This window comes from Phodopus roborovskii, unplaced genomic scaffold, assembly GCF_943737965.1.
Source record: "Phodopus roborovskii unplaced genomic scaffold, PHOROB, whole genome shotgun sequence".
Classification (NCBI taxonomy): domain Eukaryota; kingdom Metazoa; phylum Chordata; class Mammalia; order Rodentia; family Cricetidae; genus Phodopus; species Phodopus roborovskii.
Window position 1 is genome coordinate 3,125,930 of NW_026126423.1, and position 15,795 is coordinate 3,141,724.

Below are 15,795 nucleotides of genomic sequence, written 5' to 3' on the forward strand. Positions count from 1 at the left end.
ATCCATATCATCATTCTGTTTATATTTTGTGGGAGAGATTTTCTGTTTCCAGTATTTCCACATAGCATATGTGGAATTGTATAAAACCAGTTCGGGGCTGCATATATGACTTCTATGTCTGCAACACATGACATAGCCTAAAGGTGATCGGAGGTGTATTTCACTAAGGAAAACCACAATGTAATTGTTGTCAATATAGCAAGTGGATTTTGGTCATTCAGGCATATAAGTATCCACAGTGAGGAAAACAAAATCCAACATTTACTAAAGATCACAAGAAAGCTGTGAAGTGTGATTGCCACACAGGATATTTTACAAATAGAGAATGAAACTGACCTCACTACTAAATGCAGCAAGGTAGAGATTTATAGCCAAAAGCAGAGTGAATTTCAGTGGATTGAGAACCACTAAGAAATATCAAAGTTAGGGGATCCACACTAGAATAATTATCCTGTAGATTCTTGTTGAAGGTAACAAAGGTTGTGAGGTGTTAGAGATAGAGAATGAGTTTTTTTTTCAAATGCTGAGAGTGGAGATTTTTATCAAATTTACCCCAGAAAACTTTTGCTAAAATTGAACAAAATGAGCTAGAGTGGGAGCCTAACTTCATAACCTAGATGGACAGAGAATTCACAACATAAGTCAAGCTTTATAAAGAAAGTATGTGTGTGTGTCACTTGATAGTAGACTTTATACTAAAGGTGACATTGAGAAACACTACAACACAAATGATTTTCAATCAGGTCGCTTATGATTTCCATATTTTATTTTCACTGCCCATTGCATTTTATTAGGCTTGTGATCCTAATATTTTAGATTAGAAAAAGATGGAAGTAAATAACTAAGCTTCTCTAAAACAATTTTGTTGTATTAAACATTAAAGTTCAGGAAATATTCAATAACTGATAAAGCAATAATTGTTAAGAGAAATCTTTACTGTTGTGAATATAGGTACTATCTTAGTATTGTTTTATTGCTATGAAGAGACACCATGACCAAAGAAATTCTTTTAAAAGGAAGAATTTAAAGGGGCTGCTTACAGTTTCAGAGGTTTAGTCCTTTGTCATCATGGCAGGGAGCATGGTGGCATGTAGACAGGCACTCGAGTGGTAGCTGAGAATTATATCCTGATCCATAGGCAGAAAGGGAAGAGAAGAGGGGAAGGGGGGAAGGGGGAGGGGAAGGATGAGAGGGAGGGGAGGGGGAAGGAGAGAGAGGAGAGGAGAGGAGAGGAGAGGAGAGAGACCGGGCTTTTCTGGGCTTGGCATCGGTTTTTGAAACTCCAAAGCTTACTCTTACTGACATACTTCTTCTAACATGCTTCCTCTAAGTATTTTCAAATAGTGCTACTTCCTGGGGACTAATTATTCAAGCGTATGAGCCTGTGGGGGCCATTCTTACTCAAACCACCACAGAGACAATGTCTAACAATGTAACATTCACATCAATCAGTTGTTCTCTTCCACATTAGTAATCAAGGCTTTACAGCATCTGAATTAACTTATTTTGGAAAGATTTCTTTAAAACAAATGGTGAGGATATCAATGGCCTTAATTTTTCACTTCGGGAAAGATTCTAAATCAACACTGTGGGCAATAAAACACATATTTTAAGTTAACCATATATTCCATAATACCAACTTTCCAAGAAAGCTATAACCATTTTTTAATAGTGGTACAATTATTAAAGGGGAAATCTACTGCTTTCTATTAGAATTTGGGGTGTACTCCACACGAGATATTTCATACCTGATACAGTAAACCAATAAAAACAAAACAGAAACAAAATACCCATACTAGAATTCTTAAACCCTAGGGGTAAACTTACTATTGTTATTTAGCTAAATCCTCATGATGCCAAGTTACCCTCTCAATATTTATGTTTATATCTATAGACATATGTTACCTCAGCCTTAGTCAGAGAGGCATCTCTTTGCAATCGATGCTGGTAAATATAGAGAGATAGATGCTCAGGCTTCTGAAGAGAAATGGTAGTTCATTTTTTTTTAGTTCTAAACAGAATGTTTATTACTACTAAGGCTCAGTCATCACTGTAAGAATAGAGGATGAAAAAATGTAAGAGTAATAGTGCTGGGTAATGCTGATTTCTGGGAAAGGCAGAGTCAATGGAGTCATGACTACATAGCAGCTGTTACTGCCTGCATGAACCTGTATAAGACTGGACCCTGTTATGGTGAAGGCTCCACCCAAGGCCCCCTCCCCCATCTCCCTCCAAACCCTACTGCATCTCAGAAAGCCTGCCAAATGATGGCCCCTCCCCCAGAGATACTCAAGGCCACTCCTACAGGGTATTTAAACTGTCCTCCAGGGAAGACTTGTGGTGTTTCTGGTCTCCCTTTCCAGTCTTCTCTTTGGGGGGACTGGAAGGCCAACCGGCAATGCTGTATCCATTAAACATGAGTTTTTCCTAATTCGATTTGATTTGGATTGATTTGGATTGCTGTATCAGCAGAGCGGCTGATTGGGTGTAAAAACTTCTCAGACCCATGAACAGACAAACCATGGATTTGGGGCAGGAGGAGCAGTCAATGTCTTCGGTTGTGTACACACTGAAGTCCACACAAGACTCTGATAGGTATGAACAGACTCATGGTCATATAGATGATTCTGGTTAAACTCATTGGGTCTAATAAAGGAATACATGATAAATGAATGTTTAAACGGGGACTGGTGAAATATTGTAGCATTGGATACTTAGAAGCTTAGTTTTACCATGAGCAATAATTCTTCATGTATTCCTCTTTTCATTTCTCTCTTTTTTTTCTAGAAGAAATTCACATGCAAAAATACTTTTCAAGTACAGATTCAAGTATACAAACTATGTTAATTAAAAACAATTTCACTCATTCCAAATCTGCTTCCTTTTAGGAGTCTCAGAACTTGCTTTGATGACTGTTCCTTCTTTGCACAGTTTAATATATTGTTCAGTCTCTTGTTAATTCCACTTCAAGGATTTGTCTGACTCTGCTTGCTGAAATAGTGTATTGCTTAGCTTCTATACCTCCTTCATGGCATGGACTCAAGATTTTCTTATCAAAATTTTACCTTATCTGGGCAGTTTCTCTTAATATACTCATTTCTTAAAAATCTACACCTCAGCATCCAGTTCCTAAGTCCTCTCTAATCTTGTTGATCATTTCATTTAGATTGACCAGTAGCCTAAAAGAGTGTTAATTACTAGATAGCCTTCATCCTCATCAAATTTTCCTGTCATTGGGTTTTTAGTAATTTCTTTGTTGGGGAAGACTATTTTACCACCACAAAAATATTTTGAGGAAAGTAATATACCAGGAAGTTATGAGCATTTTTCCCATAGTCTTTTGTTTATGTTTTCACAAAACTGTACAAAGAAAAAAATTATAAAACTTAAAGTTTATTCTGTATTCTGCTGCATTAATAGGTAATCCATTTTAAACATGTACTTAGTTGCTAATTACTAAAAGGTATGTTATGGGTTAGGCAGACACGCTGGGAGGTATAACAAATATATTTTTATCTTCTAGAAATTAAGAGAATCCAGTTATCAATTATTTTTAAGTTAATGGTAAATGGTTATTAGTGATTGGAAGGTTTACATAGAAATGTTCCAAGATTGACAGGGAATTTGTCTTAATTGTGCAAATGGTTTGATTTCAACCTTGTAGGATAAGGATATGTTTCATCAAATGGATAAAAGAATGGGGATTCTAGCAACTTATATATTACAAATTTGCAGAAAAATAGAAGACCATAGACTAGATAAAATGAGGGAACTGTAATAATTTGTGATATATTAAAAGATGTAGGGGAAACTCAAGAGTCAGTTTAGTTTTTAACTATTTAAAACTCATTAATGCTTATTTTTACAGCTGAATGGTAGGCAACTCTTGTCATGTGTGAAAATAAGAAAATATTTACAGATTGTAGTTTATCTAAATTCAAAGTGAAAGTAGCTCTGACTCTTGCATGGATTATCTATATACTCTCATACACAAACACACACACTGTGCGAGTCCTTAGAAGTTCTGCTAATAAATTTTTCTTAACACAAAGCTATCAATCGAAATCAGTATTTTATTTTTACCTTTAAAATGTCAAAGTTTGGGTGCCTTTATGGATTAGCAGTACAAAATAGCTTTTCGGTATTTATTACTTTTGTATAATCCTTGAAGGGATGCAAAGTATGTTCTTATGTATTACTCTCCTTAAGCTTTGAAAGTACTTGAAGTCATTGTCTGTATACTCTAAACTCAGAGACCCAGAACATTGAGTTATTACTTACTTATAAAAGTTTCGTTGATTCTTTGGGAATTTCACACAATAAACCCCAATCACACTCATTTCCTAGTCCTTCCATGCCCTCTCCCAACTCTTGTGACCTTCACCCACAGAAAATTAAAATGCAAAAGGGAGAAAACTCTAATCCAATTTGTGTCATTTATGTAATCACCGGAGCATGGTCAAACACTTAGTAGCCTTCCTCTTAAATAGAACTGAAGCCTTCCCTACCCACACTCCACTCGAAGCCATCAATTGTGCTGAGCTAACTTTAGCATCCTTATCACACTTTGAAAGACTTCTCTTTGCTAGCTTCAACAGTGAGGTAATTTACCAAGTAATTTAATAACAGTATGTATGCCAAGAGCAGTATATTCCAGTGGATGTTCTGGAAGATGTTACCCATCTCTTCCAATCTGCATTTCCTCTTTACTCACCCTAGGAAGGACCGGGAATCTCAAAACCCAAGAAAAGTTAACACCTTACCTAAGGAGAGCCTTCACTTGTTAGCCCAGACTGGCAATAGCCTCCCAATATCTTACTTTCATAGGTCCTAATCATCTGGACACAATTCAGTTGTACTGAAGAACAGTCCTGCTTATCTAGTTTCTTTGCTAGTCTTCAACTTGGTCATAACCAAGGCAGATGTTCTTACCTTTGGCTGATTCTCTAAGTTTTATTTTTTTTTTTTATTTTAATTAGCCTAGAGCATTTGCTTAGAGGGCTTTGTCTACTTATTCCTGTATCCCAGGCAACCTCAAAGGATAGGCAGGCTGCAGAAAACCACAACAGATGTTTGCTAACATCCTTATAGGCTATGTAGGTCAATTGAAATCCTATCATTCTTTGCTTTAAGAAAGTATCTCTGGCGCCTGCTATCTTTTATACCTCAGTTCCTCAGTCACTAAAAATAAAAACCTCATATGTTTAATTTATCAATTTCAGACAGAGTCCAGAGTTTATTTAAGATTGATGCCTCTCAAAAACTAGTTTTCCTTTAAATATGTAAATGTGACTCAAGGGACAAATTCCTGGTGAGGGGGAGGGGGCTGCCTTCCCACCTCCCCCTCTTCTCATCCTGCCTGCTGTGGTGACTCCAGAAGCTCAAAGACAGTCAAACACATTGTAATCAAACAATAAAGATTTGCAATGAGTTTAATGCCATTTAAATGAATGGATAAAAGAGATTTATTAATTTATATTGCTAAGACGTGAATTGTTTGTGAATAAGAGAGAAAGAAATTAGTAACAGAGAGTGGAGTGTGAAGAATCCCATGAAGAAAGATGTTGACAGCAGCAAAATGAAACGGTTCTGGAGACCATATTTACTAGGTGATTTGTGTATTAATTACGCAATTTGGTTATTAATTAGATAATTTGTTTCTGCTGCAGAATTCTGTGAACTAGAAATGAACTTCTAATGGTGCGTGTGTGTATGTGTGTGTGTGTGTGTGTGTGTGTGTGTGTGTGTGTGTGAATGTGAATATATCCAAGGAATGGTGAGAAATTAAAGTCTCTGGGAAACTGAAGTCCCCAACCAACATACCTGGAAAGCTGGTTCAGTGACAATAATAAGAACTCAGGAGTAACCACAGAGCCCAGGGAAGTGTTTTCTCTCAGCATGGCCTGGGAACCCCCTCCCTGCCTGTTTGCTTCTTCCACTATAAAGACAGTCAATCTCTTGCTTAAAGGAAAAGAAAATCTTTTAAAAGTAGATACTTGCGGGAATTGAATATCTTTTCCATGAATTGTTGCAATTTTTGATGCAATTTGAAATTAGAATCAATTTTGCAAGGGTTGGGAATCTTTACAAGTGCATTTTATTGTCATTTATTCATTTTCATTGCGTTTAATTGACCATACAATAAGTATGTTCCAGAATAAAGATTCAGGAATTCTGGTCTTTTGTTTATAGAAAACCAAATCTGATTCTTTTACCTCCCACAAATTATAAACTACAAACCCTGATGCAGGGAAGATTTCCATCCTCTCATTATTTGCAAAAATCTAATATTGAGATTTTACTTTTGAATTAAATACTTGTTTCTCCAGGGTGTGAATTTGGTTAGAGTAGGGAAGATACCCTATGTAATAATGTGTCTCTAATGTTTAAATTCCTGCTTTGCACATAGAAGACTGTCAATAAATATCTGTGAATACATAAATGATACAAGTATTACACTTACTTTGTAACCACCACCTTTATGAACATTACTGGAAAATATGAAATAAGGTCCCCTGACTTCAGATATTTAAATCAAAGAACACCACAATCAATATGAACTAGGGAAAAAAAAGCTCTTATCTTCCAATTAACTTCCTAAGTCCTTTGTGTACCATCAAGGCAATCTCTTATTGAGTTTGGATATGTAAGTTGCCTGTTTGCCACTTACCAGTAGATGGCCTAATTATTCCATCATTCACCACACACTGAAACTAACTATTCATAAAGAAAGTAGTTGATGAAGACTAACTTTCCCTTTGAGATTGAGTGATTTTATTTTTTGTCTTCAAAAAGAGCCAATATTGAAAAAAAAAAGAGCCAATATTTAGTATTTCCCATTATTTTTCATTGGACTAAACAATTGAATAGAAATGCTGATTTTTAATATAGCCTAGTGTAATCAATAAGGAAAGATTATAACATATATATATATATATATATATATATATATATATATATATATATGTATCAAGTCACCTCAGAAGATTCATGGAGGTGACATACTGATATCATTGCCTCAGGGATGAATTGATTCATCAGCACCCGTGAGGAAATGAGCCTCTTTATTTTCCTCCAGACAGCCTTTGCAAGTCATTTAAATTATTATTCACATTACCAACTTTCCTGAAATCCAGTGTAAAAGAGCTATGATGCTTAGACTCAGTTTGCTGGCAACAGATTTTTCTCAGGGTTCTGAGGTTGTTTAATGATTATATAATTTATCTCTAAGGCAAAGGTGTTCTTTCATCTGAAAGCTTGTCAAATTTGTTCTGTAGTTGCAAATGTGCAATAGGTAATGTGCACAAAGAAGAAAAAGAGAAGCAACAGAGTACTGAAAAAGCAAATATTTAATAATGTTCTGGGTGATGTTTTATTAGCTCTAACAATGTAAAATACATCCTATTGTTCTATTATTTACTTCTTTAAACATTACCTACCTCTTTAGGCTTTATAAGTATTCAGTTATTTTACCCTACTCAAATTTCAGGATTATTAATCTCACATACTGTCTACCAATATCAGTGTTTGTAATATGGATATAATTTTTTTTACAATTTATGTTCCGAGTGAAACTTATTCTGTGCACCTTTTTCTTGGATGAACTAATGGGAAATCATAATGAAGCTTGATGTAATGATTAGTACTTTGGGTCATTTAGATATGTAAGGTGAATTTTCAAATTACTTTTCAAAAAACTTCCCCATTATATTTGCTTGTTTGGACAATAAATAAATCACTCCCTATGAGGTATTATTTGTTGGATCAATTAGCAAAGGGAAGAAGAATATTATTCTTGACAGAAAAACAATGAGCAGTCCTGAATCCAAAAATGATATCACACAGAGAGAGAGACAAAGACAGATACAGAGAGATGAAGAGACAGAGAGAGACAGAGGGACACAGAGAGAGACAGAGAGAGAGAGAAGAAAATGAAGAAAAGGAAAAGAGATGGCAAATAGTTTCAGAGGTTCTGCGTTGCTCCATTTGATAATTAACTATGGATTGCCTGGTATTTGGCTTATTATTAATGTTGATAAATGTCTCTGGATATCCTAAATATATAAAAACAAAATATTCCTAAAAAATTAAGAAGATAATTTTAAGCAACCTGATTATTTTCATTTTTGTTACCTCATTTCTTTTGCAACAACAGAACATTCCAAGAGGAGAAGCAGAATCCTCTTGGACTATATGACAGTCGTCTGGTTGGTCTCATAGAAATATTTGATAACGTATGGATAAGCCTTAGTAATTAGAGAAGAAAATCTCTTATGTTTCCCAGTGGAAGTACTGTTACTAATCATTGTGACAGTTCACAGTATTGTTAAACAATTTGCTAAGCAAATCATTTATAAATTATTAAGCACAAATACGGTACTTAAGAATAGTTGGGCTGGAGAGATGGCTCAGTGGTTAAGAGCCATGGGATCAGGGTTTAATTCCCGGGAAGCACAAAACAGTTCACAACCTCCAATAATTCTTGTTCCAGGGTATCCAACACCTTCTTCTGAACACTGCATGAGTATGGAGCATAGATACACATGCAAGCCAACATCACACATAGCATATATAACATGTAAAAGAATAATAGCTGATTCATTTTAATTCATATTTTATAATAAAAGTTCTCACACAGATAGGGTACACTGTCATTAAATACATGCCACAATTGATTTTACAGATATAAGGGCATGTTTTTGATTGAAAGCACTCAGTTTAAAAAACTTAGGTCTCTCAGAAAGTTCGGATACCCAGATCTGTGAAGAGATGTTTGGTATTGTTGAGCTGACTTTAAAGATGTGAATCCTGTGATTGGGCTTCACAGCTTTATGGTTCATATTCAGTCATTTCAGAGTAAACCTAAAGAGTGTCTGCATGGGTACTTTTACTTTGCAAAGGATTCTTGTGAATTCTTTCCAATGTGTCCATGGGTTTTGCATACTAGTACCAACACACAAAGTATGTTAATGCTTCTATGTCCTTTGCATGTTGATGCCTGTTCCTATCAAAATTTTACTGATGCATTTGGGGATACAGTATGTCTATGTTCCTTTTATTTGCCATTAACAACAAAGATTGGATTTAGATCTTCACAATTAACCATATTATTTCATCTAACTTTTACAACATTAAAATGATTACAAAATTATTTAAGAAGGAAACTGCAAGTTTAAACCATTTGATTTTATTAAAAATGACACTTCAAATTTAAATACACTGTTGTACCTTTGTTTATACATCTCATTGATATAAAGATTCATGAGAAGACAGAGAACTTTCTAGAAGAAAAACGTCTATTATTTTAGACATAAAGTGAATAAAAAGAGTAAATTTTGTCAGAAAAGGATTTCCATTCTAGTGCATAAAGAAGCAGATATTGGTAACATTTTAAATACATATTACATATCAAAACAATAAGCAAGAAACAAAAATATAACATAGCTGTAATGAAAGCTAGATAAATGACATTTCTCAAGGAACTCTCCTTTTGTGCATTTAACATAGTCCTAATGCTATCCAAGAAATGATGACACATAGAAAAACTAAAATTATACATATGGAGTGCTTGTGTAGGTGCTTAATATACAGCATATCTAGATTAAAGTTGCAGTAAATCATTTTAGTTTTCAGTCTCAAGAAAACTTTACCTAATTGAAGAGATAGCACAATTGTGATAGAGATAGCAGACAGTGATAATAATCTCAGGTAGATGGAGATATTGTTCAAACTGCCAAGATTCAACCTGAAAAAATCCTCAAATTCCTGAGTGCAGATCAACAGGGGTAGGGTTAGCCCTTGGAGTAAGTTTCCCCATATTTAGAAATTAACAAAAATAGGATTTCAGTTTAAACAAGCTTAGAGTCATAAATTCAGTTTTAAGGAAACAGAGTGTATGATGGAAGATGTCATTCTGTAAATACAATTCTCTTACAGGTTATTGAATAAAACACGAGGACATGAGTCTGGCGTTCTCAGTAATACAAGACCAGTAGAAATACATGTATTAGTAATTATCGATTAATATTTAAGACAGAACTAGCCAATAAGAAGCTCTAGCCATCAGCCACCAACTTTATAACTAATAGAGTCTCTGTGTGTTATTTTGGGACTGACGTAGCTGTGGGACTAGGCTGGCGGGAAAGTGCACGTAACAAGTGTACATCAGCAAACTAGAGAGAAGGGCAGCCTAAGCCTAAGACAAAGGCAGACTCTAGGAGGTGAAGTGGCTCTTCACTTTTCACAACTGTGGGAGTATAACCCAAATGTGTGCCGTGTTGATTACTGGGGGGGGGATAGTGCTGCTCTTCGTTTCCAGAAATCTTTAACCTGGAACCCAATGGGTTGTACGTTAAAAACTAGGGAAGAACAGAAAGAGAATAATATTGGAACACTATCTAAAAGCAGTTCAGGAGCAGACAGAGCATGTGGCACATGGAGTCCCTGGTTCCCATAGTCACTGAAGGAATTTCCTGTGAATACATTGACTTGTTTAAACATTTTGGCTTCATTCTCCAGTTACAAAAGAGACTACCTAAACCACAGGTGATCATCTTTATCCACGGATAGCTATCTGCTTGCTGTATCTAGATGGTTTTCATCATGGCATGAGAGAGCCATGGAAGAAAATGTGAGTTTGGCTTTAATGCTAACATGTATTAAAAAGTAACTAAAAACCAGATGTCATAAAGAACAAATAAAATGATATATCCAAAATTCTTGCTTAAGTGCTCAGCATATAATATATAACATGTCTAGATAAAATTAGGATAAATCATTTTACCTGTCAGTGCCTAGAAAATTCTATCTGATTAGGTAAATAGAAAAAAAGGGTGAGTGGCTGTGCAGAAAAGTATCATTAAACACTCAATGCCACATACATAAATACATAACATACATAGTACATATATAATATATATATACGCATGGATAATTAATAAATTTTAGATTTTGAGGCAGGGCCTTATTCTGTAGCTCAGGCTAGGCTCTAACTGCTGATTCTATGGTGGCCTCAGTCTTCCAAGTGCTGGGATTCATTTATTTCTATAACACATTCAGGAATGAATCCCAGCTCTACAGCTTATGATATAATTAGTGTACTCTGACATTCTACCTAAGGGAGTATCTATTACATTAGACTTTTGCGCTTATTACCTTTGTAAACTGTACATACAACTTAGGAGTAACAGATACAAATTTAAACAAAATTCATTTTTAAGTTATATGCAAGTTTTATTATAAATTACACTTTTTTTATTACCCCACATCTTGATTAACATCCAGGACATTGCTCTATCAAAAGTACAGTTGCATTCCTAACCCAAAGCCTTTAATTAGGATTAGGCAAGATATAAACCTAGGCACATGGGTTCATAAGCATTTCCTTTTTCATTTCTGATTAAACCTCAGCCCTTGCCTTCCTTTCTCTTAGTCACTGGACCTCAGCAGAGGCATGAAATGCTTTCCAGAACATGGATTTAAATGAGGTGCCTGCTCAGTGGGCTTACAACCTAATTAGACAGAGACAGTTGACCAACATATGCCCACAGACTACAGTTGGCCACTTATTTATTCCCTAATTAACATAAAGCAGCAGGAGGACGAGCCTGCCTGTGCTTGGTGCACGAGAACGTCTGTGTGCACTGTAGAACTCTGTGGGAAACAAGACTGTTTCCTCGTTGGGGGCTTTCTGTATGCTTCCCCTGGTCCCTTGCTTGTCTCCATAATTAATATTCCCAGGCATATCTTGCTGAGGCTGTATTTGGCCAAGCAAACAGACTCCCGCAGCACAGCGGAACATTTCGCTTCAGCTGTCGTGTTGATCAGGTCACTGGATGGTGGATTCCAATGTGCATTCAACTCTTTTGAGAATCTCAGCCAACGTGTGCCAAGTGGCTTCGCTACGATTGAGTAATTCAGTAATTACAGCCACAGCGATAGTTTCCTCCTAAGAGTTTCGATTGTAAAGGTCATGTGGTCTCTTTCTTCTTGAATCTTCTTTTAGTTTCGACACTATTCCCGCTCGGTTTTCAGATGATTCTCAAAGGAACTTGAAACGACAAAACGCACAGTGCTTCAACATCTTAAAAACAAAACAAAAACCAAGTGTATGAATCTATTATGACTTGAGATAAAGTTAATTCTGAGATGCATGTCAAGGGCTCACAAATACTTGCTTGAAGGCTTGAAGGTTCTCAAGAAGGAAATAATGAGGTTGCTTCTCATTAATTGTTCATCCATGGAGGAGGAAGCAAACCAGAAAATTATAGTAATGAAAGGCAAGGCCATGATTCCTAAAGCTACAAGCCCTCAGCCACCCACCTGCCTGTCTATTACTCTCTTTAACATACTGGTCCCTAAGAGACCACATGCCTGTCGGTCTATCAGTCTCTATCACATCCTATTCCATGTTGTCTTAACAAGAGGAACCTTGAGTTTCAGTTTTGAGAAAAAAAAAAAAAAAACTCACAGCTTTAGAATCATGAGTTTATATCACCTATGGTTCTTTTTTTTTTTTTTTTTTTTTTTTGTCTTTGGTGTAGCTCTCCCCTTATCACTTACTATTCCTAAATGAGAAAACATTGTACACATTGGCACATATAAGTTTATTTAATATCATTTATGGTCACTTAACTTCCCCTCCCCCCTTTTATTGTTGAGCTAGGATCTTGCTATGTAGACTAAACTGGCTTTGATCTTCCAGGGAGCCTCTTGCCTCAGGCTCCTGAGCATTGGGTTTACAAACATGAGCTACCATGCCCAGATTACAGTTTTCATCCTTTTCAATGTAAATCTTAATACTTGGAAATTGAACATGATTTGTTCTTATTCCCCCCTCTCCCACTCTCTGTCTTCCATGGTCAACATAGAAGTTTCCTGCAGTGAAACTGGAAATGCACTTGTTTACCTAACCTTGGAGCCTCCTCCAAGCATGCTGGAGAATCAGAACTTTGCCTCCTCTGAGGACTGAATTCATTTGGATTTTGATGTCACTTGCCTCTAGGACTTGAGGACTTATTTGCTTAATGACTGATTTATTTTGGCTTAATATGTATATATGTCCCTTATGCCAGTTTTGAATTTGGTATTTTAAAAATCAAAGCAAATTCAAACTCATCAAGGAATAAATTGACCCTCCCACATAATGAAATAGTTACCTTCAAACTACAGAGTAAAAGCAAAATCAACATTAGGAAGCATAGTTTAAAAAGTAATTGCAACAACTTGATTCCTAAGATCCATGTTCTAAATTAATGTAACTGATAAACATTTCCTAAGAAATAGCTATTTGCATCTATTCACAGCTATAAGCAAACCAGTCCAATAAAATGTCATAGTTGTGTTGGCATCTGTAAGATGTGGTTGTTTGGGTAGGCACTTAATAGGTAGAAGCAGAATTTCTGGGTGCCCGCCAGCTGGCCAGCTGTCTACATTGCCCATGGAGAATTAGAACAACAGGATCTTTTGGCACATCCAATTATAACGAACAACCTCCAACCCTCTTTTAGGTTACAGCAGGAGACAACATTACCAAAAGGCCGCATTAATTGATTTAATTCTGAGAAATTGGGGGATTTGAAGATATGCATGAGAGCATCTCTCCTAGAGCATTTAGGAAAAGCATGGGTGGATTAAATGAAGGCTCCCTTTGCCCACAAGTACTTTGTTCAGCATTAGGAGGGGTGTAATCATAAGCAGGCCTTGCAGTCTATGCCATACAAAGTAAGACATTAAATAAGAGGTTTGTCACAAATATCTCTAAATGACATTGAAAGTTCTGGTGCTGGAATGTGGGGATAAATTGCTCTTCATGTAAAGACCAGATAAGCTTGTCTTGAGATGAGTACCATTTGTGTTGAGTCTCATGTGTAGACCTTCTGCTTTTGAGAGAATGGAGTTAAGATTGAAGGGTGTACTGGGCATATGGTCAGGTAGACCAACAGTAGTGAGGTAATTCAGAGGATTGGAGGGAACTATCCATTATCTGACAACTACACTTGGCCCCAATAAAATACTTTGTCCTTGATGTTTTCTTTGGCAGTCTAGAGTCATGTCATACAGAACCAGGAATAGATTTTGTGTTAAAGAGTTACAATGCCATGGTTGGAAAGCACATTTACAAATATCTGGGACAAAGTTCTTGAATAAGACAGTGGAATCAGCATGTATCCCTGGTGCACAAAAGGACTTTGGGAGCACATTGCCCATGGAGGGATACTCCCTTAAGCTAAAGGCAGGAGGGAGGGTCTAGTCCCTTGTCCAAATAACTTGACAGATTTCATTGACCCCCTCCTGGAAGGCATTACCTTCCCTGTGGAGTGGGAGTGGGTGGGATGGGAGGATGGTTGGGGGGTATGGAAGGGAGAGAGAAAGAGGGATGGAGGGAGGGTGGAGGAAGGGAGAGAGGGACGGAGGGAGGGAGTGGAAACTGGAATAAGAGCAAAAAAATTTAAAACAAAAAATAAAACACACACACGACACTGCAGAAGGCACATTGCCTTCATACTGCAAATGGGGAAGGGACACCATGAAGCTAGGACAGATGGAAACATGGACACAGGTCACTGAGCAGTGAGTATGCACACTAAGAAAAGAGCCGTCTCACCGTTTCCTCCAGTAAACATCACAGACCAAGATGGTGTTTCCTACTATAAACCTAAACAATGAGATGTGTATTTCTGTATATGTGTGTTATAACATATTATTCCAGGGCCATGTAGAACACAACATGGTAGTCCATAAAACATAAGAGACATGATATCGTCAAGAAGAATAGACAGGAGATAAACGAGGCTGCTGCTCGTGTAATGTAGCACACCATTTTATAGTAAACATTTTTGTAAGTAGAAGAGTATATCTGAATAATGATTAAAAGCAAATACATAGGAAATACGCTATCCTGAAACACCACTTATTATTGTCAAGTACTCTTATGTCTTCACATAACTCACAGTGCGGTAGGTTTGCTTCACCACCTGTATGTGAATAGTGCCGTGTCCTGACATGATGTCGTCTATAGTCTTATGGGACCCCATTTTATTAATGTGCACTTGATCATGGCACTGATTTTCAGTACAACATTGCAGTTCATTTTGATGAAGGCAAAGTGAACAAAGAAAACCTCAAGATGGTTTTAATGTATCTAATCTATAAATAAGGTATTCATTATCCCTGATTTCTTTTTAAATATATGTCATAATTTGCATGTATGAATGGGTGTGCCAAAAGCCTATCAAAACAGAGCAATTGCAGCATAATGTGTAACCCTGTCCTTTCCCAAAATACTGCTAAAGTGACAACAATACAATCAAACTGAGGAAACCCACTAACACGGAGAGTAGCAGAAGTGAGATCTGGGATTGCAGGAAGGAAAGGAGCAATTATGGAGACATTCAGCACACTGCCTTGGCTGTCTTTGTTCGTATGATGATGCTTCTCAGTGACCTTCACAGTCTGTGGAAGATCTGAGGCTTCAGGAATTCAGCTGGTGAGGTGGCATGAAGTCACTGAATACCTGTGTGATTATTGTGGCATGACTAAATGTTTTCCCTTCATTTTATAAGTCTGGACACAACCATGCCTTTAGTGGGCTCATAGAATCTGAGAATCATTCTGGTTAAAGGCATGAGAAGGTCATTATGTCCCTTTTGGTCTGAGGTAGTAGTAGCTACAATAAGCTTCTGAGGTATTACTTTTCTTTGCAGAAGAGTGACCATAAGATGTATGATAAATAATGTTTCATCTTCATGAGATCCTGAGTGATGGAGAGACATGGGATTTGATCAGTGATAGATA